An 18,095-nucleotide genomic window follows, 5' to 3' on the forward strand; every position below is an offset into this window, starting at 1 on the left:
GTTTTCGCAACAGAATGGCTCATATTTAAAACACTTACCCTTAGCTAGTTGAAAATGTGTATGAATTCTTCATTTTTAGCCGTTTTGCAGAGGTAATAAAGGAATATTTTGTATTTTTTCTAACTTTTGTGTGTTTTCGCAACAGAATGGCTCATATTTAAAACACTTACCCTTAGCTAGTTGAAAATGTGTATGAATTCTTCATTTTTAGCCGTATTGCAGAGGTAATAACCGAATATTTTGTATTTTTTCTAACTTTTGTGTGTTTTCGCAACAGACTGGCCCATATTTTAAAAACTTACCCTTAGCTAGTTGAAAATGTGTATGAATTCTTCATTTTTATCCGTTTTGTAGAGGTAATAAAGGAATAAATTTTATTTTTTATAACTTTTGTGTGTTTTCACAACAGAATGGCTCATATTTAAAACATTTACCCTTAGCTAGTTTAAAATGTGTATGAAATCTTCATTTTTAGCCGTATTTCGTAGGTAATAACGTAACATTTGGCATTTTTCTAACTTTTGTGTGTTTTCACAATAGAATGGTTCATAATTAAAACATTTACCCTTAGCTAGTTGAAAATGTGTATGAATTCTTCATTTTTACCCGTTTTGCAGAGGTAATAAAGGATTATTCTGTATTTTTCTAACTTTTGTGTGTTTTCGCGACAGAATGGCTCATATTTAAAACACTTACCCTTAGCTAATTGAAAATGTGTATGAATTCTTCATTTTTAGCCGTATTGCAGAGGTAATAAAGGAATATTGTGTATTTTTTCTAACTTTTGTGTGTTTTCGCAACAGAATGGCTCATATTTAAAACACTTACCCTTAGCTAGTTGAAAATGTGTATGAATTCTTCATTTTTAGCCGTTTTGCAGAGGTAATAAAGGAATATTTTGTATTTTTTCTAACTTTTGTGTGTTTTCGCAACAGAATGGCTCATATTTAAAACACTTACCCTTAGCTAGTTGAAAATGTGTATGAATTCTTCATTTTTAGCCGTTTTGCAGAGGTAATAAAGGAATATTTTGTATTTTTTCTAACTTTTGTGTGTTTTCGCAACAGAATGGCTCATATTTAAAACACTTACCCTTAGCTAGTTGAAAATGTGTATGAATTCTTCATTTTTAGCCGTTTTGCAGAGGTAATAAAGGAATATTTTGTATTTTTTCTAACTTTTGTGTGTTTTCGCAACAGAATGGCTCATATTTAAAACACTTACCCTTAGCTAGTTGAAAATGTGTATGAATTCTTCATTTTTAGCCGTATTGCAGAGGTAATAAAGGAATATTTTGTATTTTTTCTAACTTTTGTGTGTTTTCGCAATAGAATGGCTCATATTTAAAACATTTATCCTTAGCTAGTTGAAAATGTGTATGAATTCTTCATTTTTAGCCGTTTTGCAGAGGTAATAAAGGAATATTTTGTATTTTTTCTAACTTTTGTGTGTTTTCGCAACAGAATGGCTCATATTTAAAACACTTACCCTTAGCTAGTTGAAAATGTGTATGAATTCTTCATTTTTAGCCGTTTTGCAGAGGTAATAAAGGAATATTTTGTGTGTGTTTGCTAAGTTTTTGTGCGTGTGTTTCGCAACAGTAATGGCTGCATATTTAAAGCATTTGCCCTGTATGCTAAGTTGATAATGCGTGTGAATTCGTCAGTTTTTAGTCGTGTTGCAGAGTGTAAGTATTTTGTGTGTCTAAGCTTTTGTGTGTGTGTCGTAACGTTTTGTGTGTGTGTTTGTAAGCTTGTGTGTGCTTGTGTGATGTGTATAAGTTCTTATTTTTAGCTGTGTTGTAGTGTGTAAGTATTGTGTATGTGTTGTAGTGTGTGTGTGTGCAAGTTTTTGTGTGTGTAAAGTTTTGGCGTGTGTGTGTAGAGTTTTCGTGTGTGTGCGTGTAAGTTTAGTGTGTGTGTGTGTTTGTAACGTTTTGTGTGTGTGTGCTAGTGTGTGTGTGTGTGTGTAAGTCTTTTGTGTGTGTGTAAGTTTTCAGCGTGTGTGTGTGAGGTATTCGTGTGTTTGTGTGTGTAAGTTTTGTGTGTGTGTCGTGTGTATGTGTAAGTTTTTGTGTGCATGTAAGTTTTTGTGTGCATGTAAGTTTTCGTGTGCATAGTGTAAAGTATTTTGTGTGTGTGTGTGTAAGTTTTTGTGTGTTCGCTACAGTTTTGGCGTGTGTGTGTAAGTTTTCGTGTGTGTGTGTGTAAGTTTTCTGTGTGTGTGTGTGTGTGTGTGTGTGTAATGTAGGAGTATTTTGTGTGTGTGTGTGTAAGTTTTGTGTGTTTTCATGTGTAAGTTTTTGTGTGTGTGTAAGTTTTGGCGTGTGTGTGTGAGTTTTCGTGTGTGTGTGTGTAAGTTTTGTGTGTGTGTGTGTGTGTGTAAGTTTTGTGTGTGTGTGTGTAAGTTTTTGTGTTCATGTGTAAGTTCTGTGTGTGTGTGTGTATGTGTCGTAAGTTTTGGCGTGTGTGTGTGAGTTTTCGTGTGTGTGTGTGTGTAAGTTTTTTGTGTGTGTGTGTGTGTTAAATTTTTGTGTGCATGTAAGTTTTTGTGTGCATGTAAGTTTTCGTGTGCATGTGTAAGTTTTTGTGTGTGTTGTGTGTGTGTGTGTAAGTTTTTGTGTGTTTGTGTGTAAGTTTTGGCGTGTGTGTGTGTAAGTTTTGACGTTGTGTGTGTAAGTTTTCATGTGTGTGTGTGTGTGTAAGTTTTTGTGTGTGTGTGTAAGTTTTTGTGCGTGTGTGTAAGTTTTGTTTGTGCGTGTGTGTAAGTTTGTTCATGTGTAAGTTTGTGTGTGTGTGTGTGTGTGTGTGTGTGTAAGTTTTGGAGTGTGTGTGTGAGTTTTCGTGTGTGTGTGTGTGTAAGTTTTGTGTGTGTGTGTGTGTGTAAGTTTTTGTGTGAAAGTAAGTTTTTGTGTGCAAGTAAGTTTTCGTGTGCATGTGTTAGTTTTTGTGTGTGTGTGTTTATGTGTAAGTTTTTGTGTGTGTGTGTGTAAGTTTTGGCGTGTGTGTGTAAGTTTTCGTGTGTTTGTGTGTGTGAGTTTTGTTTGTGTGTGTGTGTGTAATTTTTTTTGTGCATGTAATTTTTTGTGTGAATGTCATTTTTCTATTGAATTTTTAATTTTGTGTGTTTGTTTGTGTGTGTAATTGTGTTTGTGTGTGTGTGTTAGTTTTGGTGTGTGTGTGTGTAAGTTTTGGAGTTTGTGTGTAAGTTTTAATGTGTGTGTGTGTGTGTAAGTTTTTGTGTGTGTGTGTGTGTGTTTTTTTGTGTTCATGTGTAAGTTTTTGTGTGTGTGTGTGTTTGTGTGTGTGTAAGTTTTTGTGTGCATGTAAGTTTTTGTGTGCATGCAAGTTTTTGCGTGTGGGTGTAAGTTTTTGTGTGTGTGTGTGTAAGTTTTTGTGTGTCTAAGCTTTTGTGTGTGGATGTAAGTTTTTTGTGTGTGTGTGTGTAAGTTTGTGTGTGTGTGTGTGTGTGTGTAAGTTTTTGTGTGTGTAAGTTTTTTGTGTGTGTGTGTGTGCATAAGTTTGTGTGTGCATGTAAGTTTTCGTGTGCATGTGTAAGTTTTTGTGTGTGTGTATGTTTGCGTTTTTGTGAGTAAGTTTTTTTGTTTGTGTGTTATTTTTCGTGAGTGTGTGTGTTTTAGTTTTGGTGTGTGTGTGTGATTTTGTGTGCGGGTGTGTTAGTTTTTTTGCGTGTGTTAGTTTTTGTGTGTGTGTGAGTTTTGGCGTGTTTGTGTGTGTTTTCGTGTGTGTGTGTGTGTGTGTAAGTTTGTGTGTGTGTGTGTGTGTAAGTTTTTGTGTGCATGTAAGTTTTTGTGTGCATGTAAGTTTTCGTGTGCATGTGTAAGTTTTTGTGTGTGTGTGTGTGTAATTTTGTGTTTGTGGGTGTATGTAAGTTTCTGCGTTTGTGTTTAAGTTTTCGTGTGTGTGTGTGTAAGTTTTAGTGTGTGTGTGTTAGTTTTTTTGTGTGTGTGTGTGTAAGTTTTTGTGTGTGTGTAAGTTTTTGTGTGCATGTATGGGGACCGGGGGAGGGCCTTTGGGGCCCAGGGAGGGCGTTTGGGGATCCGGGGGCCCTTGAGGATTGGGTGGTCTTTTGGGAGCCCAGTGGACCTTTGGGGACCGGGGGGACCTTTGGGGATCGGGGACCCTTGGGGGCCAGTTGGCCCTTTGGGGTCGGGGACCTGAGGCCAGGAGGGCCTTTGGGGGTCTTGGGAGGCCTTTGGGGGGCTGGGGGCTCTTTGGGAGCTTGGGGGACCTTTGAGGACCGGGGGCTTCCTTCGGGGTTGGGGTGGGAGGATCGGAACCCTTTGGGGTTGGGGTAGAGGACCTCACAACACTGTTCAAATGAAACTTGTGTATTATAACGACCACAGAGTTTCACCATTAAATTCTCTTCTAAAACCTTTCCTAAAATCTTCTTTCAAAATGTCTCTAACTGTTTCGCCGAAATAGTTCCATAGCCTGTCTAAAACGGTTTCGCCCAAATAATCCCTAAACGTAATTTCAGCGTGTTCCTTTTGTTTTTGGCATCTCTGCGCTAATGCATTTCAAATTAATAAGAAACCTGATTCCCGCGCTAAAATAATTCATCGCTAAGATGTTTCTTGGAGAATTGTTTCCATGGCCTTTGGTTATTAATATCCTTTGGAGTTCGACCAAGAGAGTTGTTTCCGAGGCAATGACATTAATGACTTGGATCTATTCCTGGAGAATCGTTTCTAGGCGAAAATTTTTAAAGTCTGACAGATGATGTCATTGGTTGATTGATCTGTCAAGAAAGGGGAATTAATTTGTTGTTTCTAAGGGGAATTATTTATTCACGATAGGTGAATTGAGGTCGACAGCACAGGTGTTCCAAGGTCGATGTTGTTGTTGTTGTAAGTGCACGCTCTCAGCGAATGTCAAGGTCGATGTTGTTGTTGTTGACACACTATCAACCTTGGAAAAAAGAGGTCATTGACCGATTATGCAATCATTCTCCCTAGGGAGGCTATGCCCATATATGGTGTACGTACGGGACTGACATTACCACATGTTGTCCCTAATGACTCTATGCCCATATATGGTGTACGTACGGGATCAATAGAGTCACTTCTACTATAATGGTGCATTACAATGGTGGTGCATTAATGTTATATATGTTTGTGTTATAACGGTGGTGCATAACAGGTTAATATTATCCCAAAACTTCATACTGTTCAAACTGTTTTAGAATCGGGACTAACCCTAAGGCTTGTCTGTAGTTGCACTGATTTCAAGAAATTTGCTTAGTTACTGAAAAAAAAACAAGTTTTGACACCCACACTTTTTGAAGCTTCGACGACTTACGAGATGACCAGGGACAAAATTCCCTAAGGACTTGAGGCAGGCAGATTAAGTATCCACAAATCCTTTTAAAACATGCGTTGATCTTACAATCAAGTTACGGAAATCAAATGATATAACTTCCCCCCTGAAGATTTGTCTGGATATAGCCTATAGATGAGCTTAGGAATTCAAGTTTTGTCGTTTTATTTTATACTCCTTAATATAATAGTAAGGAAAAGAACTTCATTTTCAGAGCGTATTATGCAGCTCACATAGGATTGGGTTTTTCTCGAAAACATTTTTACGCGATATCTTGACCTGAAAAAAAAGAAGATAATATTAAATCTACAGAAGTTTTCGCATGTACGTTTCATATAAATTGATAAGTTTATATAATAACACATACAATATGACATCTAACATGCAACAGTATAGTAACATTCAATAGAAATCTGATAAAAAGTCTGAGTACACCTAAACATACAGTACAAAGAAAAAAACATCATACACACATTTTATAAAAGAACCTTAAAAAAACAAAAAAACCATTGGGTGTTTACTATTTTAAAAGGACTAAACCCATGTGTTTATACATGTTAAGTATTGGATTTTATCTTTTTAATCCTAGGCATAAGTGACGCAGATACTAAAATAGTTACACCTAGCAAGACACGGGTCAAGTATGCAGTGATGATCGTCCTCCATATATACTATCTTTATAAACGAGCAATCATTGTATATTTATTTATTTATTCTCTGTCGAAAACGGGTCTATATTTCTTCGAGAAAATGGGTATCCTTGAGATATATTCGCCTAAAAAAACGATCTAAATAGGTCAGAAGCTTGAAAAAATTCGTTAAGAGCCTTAATTTTGAAAAAAAAAGATTCATACCAATGGCGCCATTTTTGTATAAATCATTGCAGTATCGTAACGACGTTGTCAGACTTATTTGGAAAAATTGAAGATTTTCATGCATGCAAAAGTTTACATTAAATTGCTTAAAGAACAAAGAACAGGTAATTGCAGAAATATTCGATAAGGGATTACGACGATTCAAAAACCTTAAACAAAACCCAAAAGTTTGAAGCTTAGTAGATATCGGACTTGATTCAATAATCAAATATATTTGAAACGACATTAAATTGCGTAAAGAGCAAAAACGGGTAAATACAAAAATATTTGTATATATCAAACAGTTCGTAGTAACGAACTGTAAGGAGCGACCCGGCTCAATAGTAACCGAAACTCTAAAAAACGGAATTTTGATACCAATAGATACATCAAAAGAGTCGGATTTTTATGCTAAATTTAAATATATATGTTTCATCGAGTTCAGTCTTAGTCATCAAAGTTACGGGCCTGAGAAAATTCGCATTATTTTTGAAAAAGGTGGAAGCACCCCCTAAAGTCATAGAATCTTACTTAAAATCACACCATCAGATTCAGCTTATCAGAGAACCGAACTGAAGAGGTTTCAAACTCCTATCTGCAATAATTAGGAATTTTGTCTTTTTTGCCAGAATGAAGAAAGATCCCGGATGCGTGTTTATTTGATTTTTTTGTATTTTCTTTTCCCCAGGGGTGATCGTATCGACCCAGTGGTCTTAGAATGTCGCGAGAGGGCTCATTTGAACGAAAATTAAAAGTTCTAGTGCTTTTTGTAATTAAAAAACAAAAAGTTTTTAAAATAGTAGAATAACTTTTTACAAAATTCTAGCAAGGGATTAAAACAATTCAAAAATCTTGCAAAAAAAGAAGTTTGAAGCTTAGCAGAAATCGTTATTAGAAGTCAGACTTGTTTGAATAATCAAATATCTTTGAGGATTAAAATGATGATTCTTTGGAACCACAGGCTTGCAGGGAAAGATATAGAAGAAAATGAAAAATTTTGGGATAAACTGGATCTGAGGTTAGAAATAAGTTACTGAAGATTATGAATATGATTTTTGAAAAAGGGGAAGTACCTAACGATTTTAGAAAAACCTTAATTAAGCCACTTTATAAGAAAGGTGATAGGAGTGAGTGTAGTAATTATCGAGGCATTAGTTTGGTCTCTGTAGGTAGCAAATTACTTAGTAATATGATAATTTTTAGACCGAGAGATGCTGTAGACAAAGTTTTAAGATAAGAAAAGAGTGCAGTTTTAGAAAAAGTAGAAGATGTGTCAACCAAATTTTCACTCAGTGGTTAATAATTCAGAAGTGCCTGAGTTGTCAAACACCTTTGGTCCTCAGTTTTATAGATTATGAGCAAGCGTTCGATACTTTTGATAGAATAGCTTTAGCAAAGGTCTTATCCTTGCATGGTATACCAGACGAATACATTAAAGTTATTAGTGCTATGTACTAGAATAACACAGCTACGGTTAAGGTAGGAAATGAGGTTAGCAGCTGGTTTTGCATCAAATCAGGAGTTAAGCAGGGTTGTGTTCCATCCCCCTTCATATGGATTATCTGGATGGACTTTGTCTTAAGGAGCACAGGAAAGGCAATGGGAGACCAAGGAATCAAATGGGGAGGAAAAAGTCTCCTGGACTTAGATTATGCTGATGATCTATGCATCCTAGATGAAAGTGTGAGCAAAATAAATGAACTTTAAGAGGTTTTGCGAGTTCAGGGTGCTAAAATAGTTTTGAAAATCAATGTTAAGAAGACTAAGTCACTAAGGCGAAGAATAAGTGAAGATGAAAAAGTGACGTTGGGTAACGAAAAGATTGATCAGGTAGGCAGCTTCACTTACCTTGGTAGTATTATTAGTAAATACGGTGGGAGCAGTGAAGATGTTAAAACTAGAATAGCCAAGGCTTAGGGTATTTTTTCACAGTTAAAAATAAGTTTGGAAGAATAGGAAGATAAGTCTGCAAACCAAGATTAGAATATTAGAAGCTACAGTGATGACAGCGGTCAAATACGGCTCTGAAGTATGGGCGCTCCGAATAGGAGATGAAGATTTGCTAGATATTTTCAAGAGAAATTTCTTACGGATGGATTGTTCTGGGTACCCAGCTGACTGACCGTATTTCAAACACTAGGCTGTAAGAAAAATGTGGTTAAATCCCTCTTTCTAGGACTATAATGAAAGAATGGTTGAAGTGGCTAGGACACGTTGTGCGGATGAAGGATGACAGATTGCCGAAGATTGTCCTTTTCGGCCAACCGTCTGGGGCTAAACGGAAAGCAGGCCGTCCTCGTCTTGGGTGGGAGGACGTCATAAAGAAAGATTTAAAGGAAATGGGGACTTCCTGGGAAAGGGTTTATAAAGGGAGGTTTTGAATAGATTGGGATGAAGGAGGACCGTGCATAGCTGTGTTGGCCTCAGGCGGCTTGGTGCTGCTGTGAGTTATTAGTAGTAATAGTAGAAAATCAACAACCTGGACTATCAAATGAGACAAGACCCATAAAACAAAAATTACAAAATTTTATAAATGATAATTTGTTGGAAGAAATAGAAGCTTTTGTCCCACCATCTAAACAATTAACAAACCTACAACCTGAACCTCGATGTAAATCGACCAATAAGGGCAGCTAAAGTACAGGACATGCCTCTGTTAAAAAATTAAGTTTCTGTATGTATTTCATAATGACAAAAGAAAAGCCGGGGCAAAAGTTGACGATCAACATTTTATAAAAGCTCCAAGCAATGAAATCAAACAGTTCGTGGTAACGAACTGTAAGTAAGGAGCGATCCGGCTCAATGGTAACCGAAACTCTAGAAAACGGGTTTTTGATACCAATATATACATCAAAAGAATCAAATTTCAATGCTGATTTCAAATATATAACTTTCATCAAGTTTAGTGCTACCCATCAAAAGTCTCAGCGCCTGAGAAAATTTGGCTGATTTTCAAAAAAGGGGGAAAGACCCCCTAAAAGCGATAGAATCTTAATGAAAATTAAACCATTAGAGTCAGCGTAACAGAAAACCCTACGGTAGATTTTTCAAACACCTATTTGCAAAAATGCGGAATCTCGTATTTTTTGCCAGAAGAAAGATCACGGATGCGTGTTTATTTGTTTTTCTTTCACAGGGGAGATCGTATCGACCCAGTGGTCCTAGAATATCTTAGAAGGGCTCATTAGAACGGATATTAAAAGTTCTAGTGCCCTTTTTAAGTGACCAAAAAAAATGGAGGCCCCCTCCCACGCTTATTGTTTTCCCAAAGTCACCCGATCAAAATTTTGAGATAGCCATTTTGTTCAGCATGGTCAAAAATATGATAAATATGTTTTTTAGGATGACTTAATCCGCCGAAGTCCCCAGGGGGAGGGCTAAAAGTTATGAGCTTTACCCAATGTTAACATATAGTATTGGTTATTGGGAAGTATACATAAGTTTTCAAGAGGATTTTTTTCTGGTAGTGAGGGGGGTGGGTGGGTGGGTCGGGGGTTATGTTGGAGGATCTGTCCATGAAGGAAGTTTTCATGGGGGAAGAAAAATTGCCATGAAAGGGGCGCCGGACTAGCAAGCATTCTTTTGTTTCTATTGGGGCGCATGAATACTTTTTCTGGAGGAATTGAGGTCTGGAGGGGGGGGGGCTAGAGGAGGGGGTCCCTAGGGGGAATATTTCTGTGGAGGATTGGGATTTGAAGTAAAGGGCATTTCGCTGAAGGGGGCACTAGATTTCCAAACATTATTTTAAAAAATGTCAGAAATTAAATTAAAAAAACAAGTTTTTCAACTGAAAGTAAGAAGGAACATCAGAACTTAAAACGAACAGAAATTATAACGTATGTGAGGTGGTTCTCCCCCAAGTCAATACCTCGCTCTCTACGCTACAATTTTTTTTTTTTTAGTACTTTCAAAAGAGCTATCTATTCTAATTAAACATCCTTTGTGATTCAGGGGTTTGTGAATCAATTTTTTTTAAAATTTAACGTAAAGTGCGTGGTATTGACTAAGGGGAGAACCCCCTCATATACGTAATAACATATACGTAATAAAAAGAACAAAAAAAAAATAAGCGATACGGCTCAATAGCAATCGAAACTTTTAAAAACAGAATTTTGATGTCAATAAATGTATCAAAAGAATGTGTTTATAATGCTGATTCTAAATGTACAAATTTTATTAAGTTTAGTATTACTCATCAAAGGCTACGAGCCTGAAAACATTTGCCTGATTTTTGAAAGAGGGGGGGGGGAACATCCCCTACAATGAAATAAATTAAATGAAAATCACACCGTCAGATTCAGCGTATCAGAAAACCCTATTACATAGGTTTCAAGCTCATATCTGCAAAAATCTGCAAGTTTGTATTTTTTTTGCCAGAAGAAACATATACGAATATAGAAGTTAGTTACGTAAGTTAATTTGTAAATTACGTCATAACCAAATTTAAAGACATCCATTTAGCAAAAGAAAAGTAAAATTTTTATGCAAATTTTTTTTACTCATTCAATGACGGTGAGCCAAAATAAAAGCTGTATTAACTAAAAAACGATCAGAAATTAAATAATAAAAACCAAGTCTTTTTAAACTGAAAGTAAGGAGCGACATCAAGACTTAAAACGAACAGAAATTATTCCGTATATTAAAGGGGCTGTTCCCTCCTCAACGCCTCGCTCTTTACGCTAAAGTTTGACTCTGTCTCACAACTTTATTTTTTAAAACAATAAAAAACTTTAGCGTAAAGAGCGAAGCGTTGAGGAGGGACAGCCCTTTCATATACGGAATAATTTCTGTTCGTTTTAAGTTTTAATGTCGCTCCTTACTTTCAGTTTAAAAAACTTGTTTTTTTTATTTAATGTAAACAAGTACCGATATTAATTTTACTACTTAATTTTTACTATTTAAAGCCCAATTCTAAATTCAGTTTTTCCTTCAGACGGTTATATGAAAACCACCCAGGCTGGAGTCCTGGACGCATTTTCAGTGAAATTTAACGAATGGCTAAAGATCTTTATAATTTTGTAACAGCCAAAAGAAAAATCTTAGTTTCCTGGTTGTCAGGTTTGAATAGACCTAAGATGAAGCCAAGAGGCAAAAAGAGTTTTAATTTTGATGTCCTTGGTACTTAAGAATAGATTTGATATTATGAAATCATATACGAAAAATATAAGAGCCAAAATGACGAGTATCAGCATAAAGGAAATACCGCGATGCTACTCATATACAATGCATGGAAAGAGCAGACTAACCTTTCCGAAATTTCTAACTTTCAAATAAGTTAGTCTCTCGCGCTGTGAAAGAAAATTGGGTAAACTTTCCTCATCCTTGCCACAGGGGAAGCAAGTTTAACATTTATATGACCTTTTGACATTATACGCCTGGAACTGACGACACTTCTCATTTGATTTTTAAATTAATTTATCTGAAAGACAAAACATCAGCAAAACTGTACGGCATGTGACAACCTTGCCATGGATAGAGGTGTCAATTTTGGCGATTAGAATTGATTAAGTAAGACGTAGTATCAACCTGCATAATAAATGAGTCAAAGAGTCAAACTTCTGCTTAGTAACTTGGGTGAGGGAAGCGCTTTTCAACCAACCAGATCATCTACATCTTTATTTTATTTATTGGAATCATCTTTATGTCCCCGTCCCCCTTGCACTGGTCTCTAGTCTTTGCAATAACTTCTCCTAACATTTATAGTTTTGCAATACCCATTCCTTCATCACAAAAAAAGAGCGATAGATTTTTTTTTACACATTCACATATCCGTTACAGGTCTTATTTAAGGAGATAATTTGAGACAGAGATAGGCTACTATTCAAGAAGGCCAGGGGGCTTGGTTGCCAATAATTTTTGACAGGCGAACATCGTTTAGAAAGTTTTTCTTTGACGAGAAACGGGATTGCTCAGGTATTTACGTATAGAGGATTTACGTATAGAGGATTTACGTATAGAGGATTTACGTATAGAGTATTTACGTATAGAGTATTTATGTATAGAGGATTTACGTAGAGATGATTTACGTATAGAGGATTTAAGTATAGAGGATTTACGTATAGAGTATTTACGTATAGAGGATTTACGTATAGATGATTTATGTATAGAGGATTTACGTATAGAGGCTTCTTTTTAGAGGATGATATATTGGATTAAAGGGAAAACAGCTTTAAAAAAAACATACAAAAATAGGCCAGCTTAACAGAAAACATTAGAAATTATTTGGAAATTCCATGAATCTTGAAATTCTGGGGAATAGTCAGCCGGGGGGGGGGGGATTTGACCCCCAATACTTTTTGCGTCCCCTCAAATATTTTGAAAATACCTGTTTTTGGTATTTTCTGAGCAGTCTCATTAATAACTGGATCTTTATGAACTTTCGTTAAAAAAAAATTGCCCGCTTGATTTTAAGAAATATATTTTACCCCCCCCCCTCCCAACGCACACACACACTTCCGAGAACTGATGCGACTGGGAACAACTACCCAGGAATACCCCTATTTCCTTTTCTGGCCAATCGATAATCATAATTTAAGCTATTCCACCCTCCTTGCGTACCCTCACATTCAGTGAAACGATATTCGTATTTTAATAGAATTTGTATTTTTCCCAAGGGTGTATCCAGGATCTTCTTTGGAAGGGTGGGGTATATTTCGGGGAGGGTGGTTCACAAAAAAACTTACAAAACGCATAAAAAATTTGTTTATGTGCATTTTTGTTACTTATTTACGAGTCAAACAAAACTTTGGGAGGGGGGGGGGTGTCACTGCAACACTCCCCTAGATACATCCTTGATTTTGCCTATTATAATTTTGAGCCATTCTTAATCTGGATATGTTGAAAAGGTGAGCTATTACGCCATTTGATAATAAGCATTATTGGAATGTGTAATTATTAGCAAAGTGCATAACGTGCGAACTTGCTCTGAATTTCAAATACTACCAAAAAAAAAGCAAAAAAAAAACGCCAAATGGAAAAGTAAAATTTACAACCATAGTTATTTTGTTTAGCATAAAATGGTCCGTGGTAACGAACTGCAGAAAGTGACCCGGATTAATAGTAACCGAAACTCGAAAAAAGGAGTTTGAGAGCAATCCATGCAACAAAAGGATTGGCTTTTTATGGTAATTAAGTTTAAAAAAAACAAGTTTTTTCAGCTGAAAGTAAGGAGCTACATTAAAACTTAAAAAAATTATTATGCTTATGAGGGGTTTCGCCCCCTCGTCAATACCTCGCTCTTTACGCTAAAGTTCGTTTTTTTCTAATTTTTTAAGAATGACCTCTAAATCCAAAAGGCCGTTTAATTAGAATAAATATCTCTTTTGAAACTACTAAAAATACTTTAGCGCAAAGAGCGAGGTATTGACGAGGGGGCGAAACCCCTCATATACGTAATAATTTCTGTTCGTTTTAAATTTTAATGTAGCTCCTTATTTTCTGTTGAAAAAACTGTTTTTTTTATTTAATTTCTGATTGTTTTTTAAATAATGCTGGGAAAACCAGCTTCGTGAAAATTCTCTCCCCCTAAAAAACTGCTCCATGGAAAGATCCTCCTACGTAAGCCCTCGTGGACCCCCTCCCTCAACAAGAAAAAATACCCCCTGAAAACGTCTGGGTACTTCCTAATAACCCAGTTAATAACCCTTGTTTACCTATATGTAAACAAGGGACAAAGTTCATAACTTGCAGCCCTTCCCCCGGGGACTGTGGGGGATTAAGTCGCCTTCAACGACATAATTATTAGATTTTTCGACTATGCTGAACAAAATGGCTATCTCAAAATTTTGACGCGGTGGCTTTAGGAAAAAATGAGGGAGGGGGCCTAGTTGCCCTCCAATTTTTTTGATCACTTAAAAAGGGCACTAGAACTTGTAATTTCCGTTCAAATGAGTCCTCACGAGACATTCTAGGACTACTGAGTCGATACGATCACCCTGAAAAAAAAAAAAAAGTAAACAAATATCCGTGATCTTTCTTCTGGCAAAAAGTACAAAGTTCCACATTTTTGCAGATAGGAGCTTGAAAATGCTACAGTAGGGTTATCTGATACGCTGAATCTGATGGTCTAATTTTCATTAATATATTATGACTTTTAGGGGGTGTTTCACCTTTTGATGGGTAGGACTAAACTTGATAAAACTTATATATTTAAAATCAGCATAAAAATCTAATTCTTTTGATGTATCTATTGGTATAAAAATTCCGTTTTTAGAGTTTTGGTTACTATTGAACCGGGTCGCTCCTTACTTACAGTTCGTTAGCACGATTTGATTCCAAATATATAAAAGTTATCCAGTTTAAAGTACCTTGTAAACAAGCTAATACCTTGTAAACATTTTCCTGATTTCCTTAAAAGGAGGAAAACACCCCCCCCAAAAGGACAAGGAATCTTAATGAAAGTGACAATCAAATTATACACAAAGAAAACCTTATTATAGGGATTTCAAACTCATATCTACGAAAGTGTTGAATTTACATTTTTTTTTCCGAGACTGAAGATCCATAGATGTGTGTTTATTTGTTTGTTTGTTTGTTGTTTTTTCAGAGGTTATCGTGTCGAATTCAATACTCATGTTCGAAAAAAAAGTGTGGGTGGTAAAATAAATTCTGATTACATATTTGGATTCGCCATGAAAAGTTGCACATTGGAGAAAGTTCCAGATTGTTGCAGAAAAGTTGCAAAATTTTAGTCTAAATTTCATTAGGATCACACCAGTCTTCGGGGGTAATTTCCTCCGTTGTCTATAATTAATTAAAACAACTTTTATTTATTTAAACTTATTTAATTTTTAAACTTATTTAAACTTTGTTTTACTTTTATAACTTTAATAAATCAAATAATTTTAACATTTTGATTACTAAATATCAGTATATGTATATTAAACTGACAATGCACATTCATTTGTATTTTTTCAGTAAAGTGCAAGTTTTGTTCTGGCCTTGGGAAGGCATAGGGGTTTTGCGCCCAACTTATGTTAATTTCTGCTCGTTTTGAGTTTGACTCGGTTATTTATTGTAATTTCTGTTCTTTTTGGGTTTCATTTGTTTATCGATGCTCATTTGTGGTAGTTTCGAGCTTGGTAGATTATTTTATTTTTGCAAATTTTTTGTTTAATGGAGTTCTTTCCTTTTCTTTTAAAAACTCATTTTGTGGAAAAAGTTTTTTTTAAGTAATATTTTTTCGTTTTATGACATAATTTTTTCAGGAAAAATGAAAATCCCACTTAAAATATTTTCGTGTTTTAAGACCTTATAGTTTTGCCTTCTATTTGTATGCTGGAGAAAAATTTTCAGCAATTTTTAACAACATACACCATTTTAAAAATCTGGACAAAAATAGTACTGTTTAACTTAGCTTCATACTTCCTCTAGTTGACCTGAAATGAAAAACTTGATATCATTCGCAAAAAAATCTGTTTACTTTCTTTGATAGCTTGGATACACTTACACAATTTTGATTTGGTTAAATTTTAAGAGCAGAAGTAGCCTCTAAAGTTTGAACATAATACCCTCAGTCGTTCTTGGGTTATTACTGATATGACTTACCGGTAACTAGGTTTATAACAGTACATTTTTATTTATTCTTGAGGCAAAATTACTTTTTTAAACATAATGGGCCATTGGGTGGATGGGAGTGGAAGGGGGATTCGTTGCCCCCCAATTACTTTCAACTATTAATAAGGGCATCAGCCCTTTCTATTTTCAATTGAATGAGCCCCTTTCGAAGTTCCCACGACAGCTCCTTTGATACGAAGTGCCCTGGTCTAAGCAACAACAACAACAAAAAATATTACTAATCAATTTCAACTATTAAAAGGGCACTGGCCCTTTGAATTTCAAATTGAATGAGCCCTTTTCTGAAGTTTCTACGACAATGTCTTCTATAAAAACCTTATATGCCCCCAGGGCATAAATAAAAACCCTTGCCTTGAGGGCTGTGGCGGAGTATCCTCCCCAAAAACATATTTTCTATTTGTAAATCAACTACGCTGAACAAAATGGCAATCTCAAAATTGTGATTGGATGTGTTGAGGGGAATGATGGGCGTGGGGGGGGGCTAATTTCCCTCCAATCACTTTCGACTAATAAAAAGGGAACTAGCCCTTTGAATTTCTAATTGAATGAGCCTGTTTTTAAGTTTCTCCGACAACGCCTTCACTAAAAACCTTATATACCCCCAGGGCATACCTTAAAACCCCCCCAGGGCATAACTTAAGTTTTGATGACAGTATATTAATTAAAAGAATCCCTTTTTTATAGTGATTCCAACTCATAAAATTTATCAAGTTTAAAGTTATCTACAAAACGTTGGAAGCCCGAGAAAACTTGCCCCATCCTTTCGTTTTAACCGAGACTTAAATGGGAACATTCCTCATTTTATTATTTATATGGAAGTGCTTGTTATCTTCACAGTTCGGGGAATTAAGATACTATACACTATACACTCGAGATTTCTCGTGGGTGGCATTCCGCTATATAAGCCTAAACCACGCAGTTGTTATGTTTATAGATACTAACAAAATGATTTAATTTCACCTTTCTCTCCTCACTGAAGCCTTTGGCCCTTGCCAATGACAGGTGAGGAGCTTCAGTGTTATATCGGCCCTCGTATGATGATATCATGACGTCATCCTAGTGGCGTCAATTCACAAAAAAAGAAAGGGGGGGGGCAAAATTTATTTTTGAAGGCTCGGGGGACTTTTTTAGTTTTCAAATTTTTTCAATGAAATTACCAAAGACCCTTTTTTTAATCAAAATATCAAAAAAAGGTATTTTTTTAAATCTAGGGGGGAATTCAGTGGGATCGAATGCCCTCTTGCCCCTACCTGTTGAATCTGAGGAAGTTGTGGTTTTAATGTATGCTTAGAAATAAGGTGGGCCCATCTAGGGACAAAAAAAGATGTTTTGATGTATTTTGTACTTTTACGCTGAATTTAATAACACTCATTTTTTAAATTAAATATAAGTTGGAAGACCGATCTATAAGTTCTGAATTACTTCCTGAATTCAGGCTGATTGAAGACTGATATAAAACTTCCGAATTACTTCCTGAATCCGGCTTCTTTTACTTATGCAAAAGTAAAATTTATGCATATTAAGGCGGATTTGATAAATTAGTTACTAAATTAACTGAATCGAAAATAAACTAATGCGGAAGTTGCTCAAATTCTTACAAATAGCCTTACATACGAAGGGCTGGGTGCTAAAAAAAAGTTTTTAGTCGACGTAAAATGGAAAAAAAGTTCAACCTCACTTCCTTTTCAAGATTTAAGTATCTAAGACCCTTTGATGCAAGATCGTATGTTTTTTACCCCTGGTAATAAATAAAATTACCGTGGCTATTCATTGAAGTTTTACTTCCCATTTTCCAAGAAAATCCATGAAATGTTTGATATTCTACCGGAGAACTTTCCAGGGAAAGTTCTCTTTCTGGGGAACGCTATAGAAAGTCTTATTACAGGTCAAACAAAGGAAATAGAGATTACAAAAACACAAGATGCTCTTGGTTTGACAATCACAGATAATAGAGCGGGATATGCATTTATCAAAAGAGTAAAGGAAGGAAGCATTGTTTACAAAATTGACTACATTAAGGTAAAGGTTTTTAATATATTTCTTTCCTTTTTCCAACCCTAAAATAATCTCTATTTCTTGGTTTTCTCTCTAATTTTTAGTTTATAGTGCTTGGCAAACGCATAGTTCTCTTCCAGTGTTTTCCGCCCAGCTACAAAGGTGTACCAAGAGGAATCTAGGGGGAAACACTGTAAGTTTTTGGAGATTTGCCCCCAATCACGTATAGTACTCCTGGTCTATGGCAGAGCATCGGGAGATCGCTGCCTGTGGTACGTAGACCTCATTGGTTTGCATGTGAAAGTTTTGTTCTTGCTTTAGGAGTGAC

At 35.7% G+C, this 18,095-nt stretch overlaps 1 protein-coding gene across 1 annotated transcript in view; it reads right to left on the minus strand.

Moving 5' to 3' along the window:
- Positions 1 to 5,506: 5,506 nt before the first annotated feature.
- The window catches only part of LOC148941161 (uncharacterized), a 71,768-nt gene continuing 59,179 nt past the window's right edge, over positions 5,507 to 18,095 (minus strand). Inside the window, exon 4 of the mRNA XM_089104597.1 lies at positions 5,507 to 5,621. The gene's annotated coding sequence lies outside the window, so the exon portion shown is untranslated. The remainder of the gene's footprint in view (positions 5,622 to 18,095) is intronic.

Source organism: Artemia sp. Qi Xiang Cuo, chromosome 18 (assembly GCF_049724085.1).
Source record: "Artemia sp. Qi Xiang Cuo chromosome 18, ASM4972408v1, whole genome shotgun sequence".
Classification (NCBI taxonomy): domain Eukaryota; kingdom Metazoa; phylum Arthropoda; class Branchiopoda; order Anostraca; family Artemiidae; genus Artemia; species Artemia sp. Qi Xiang Cuo.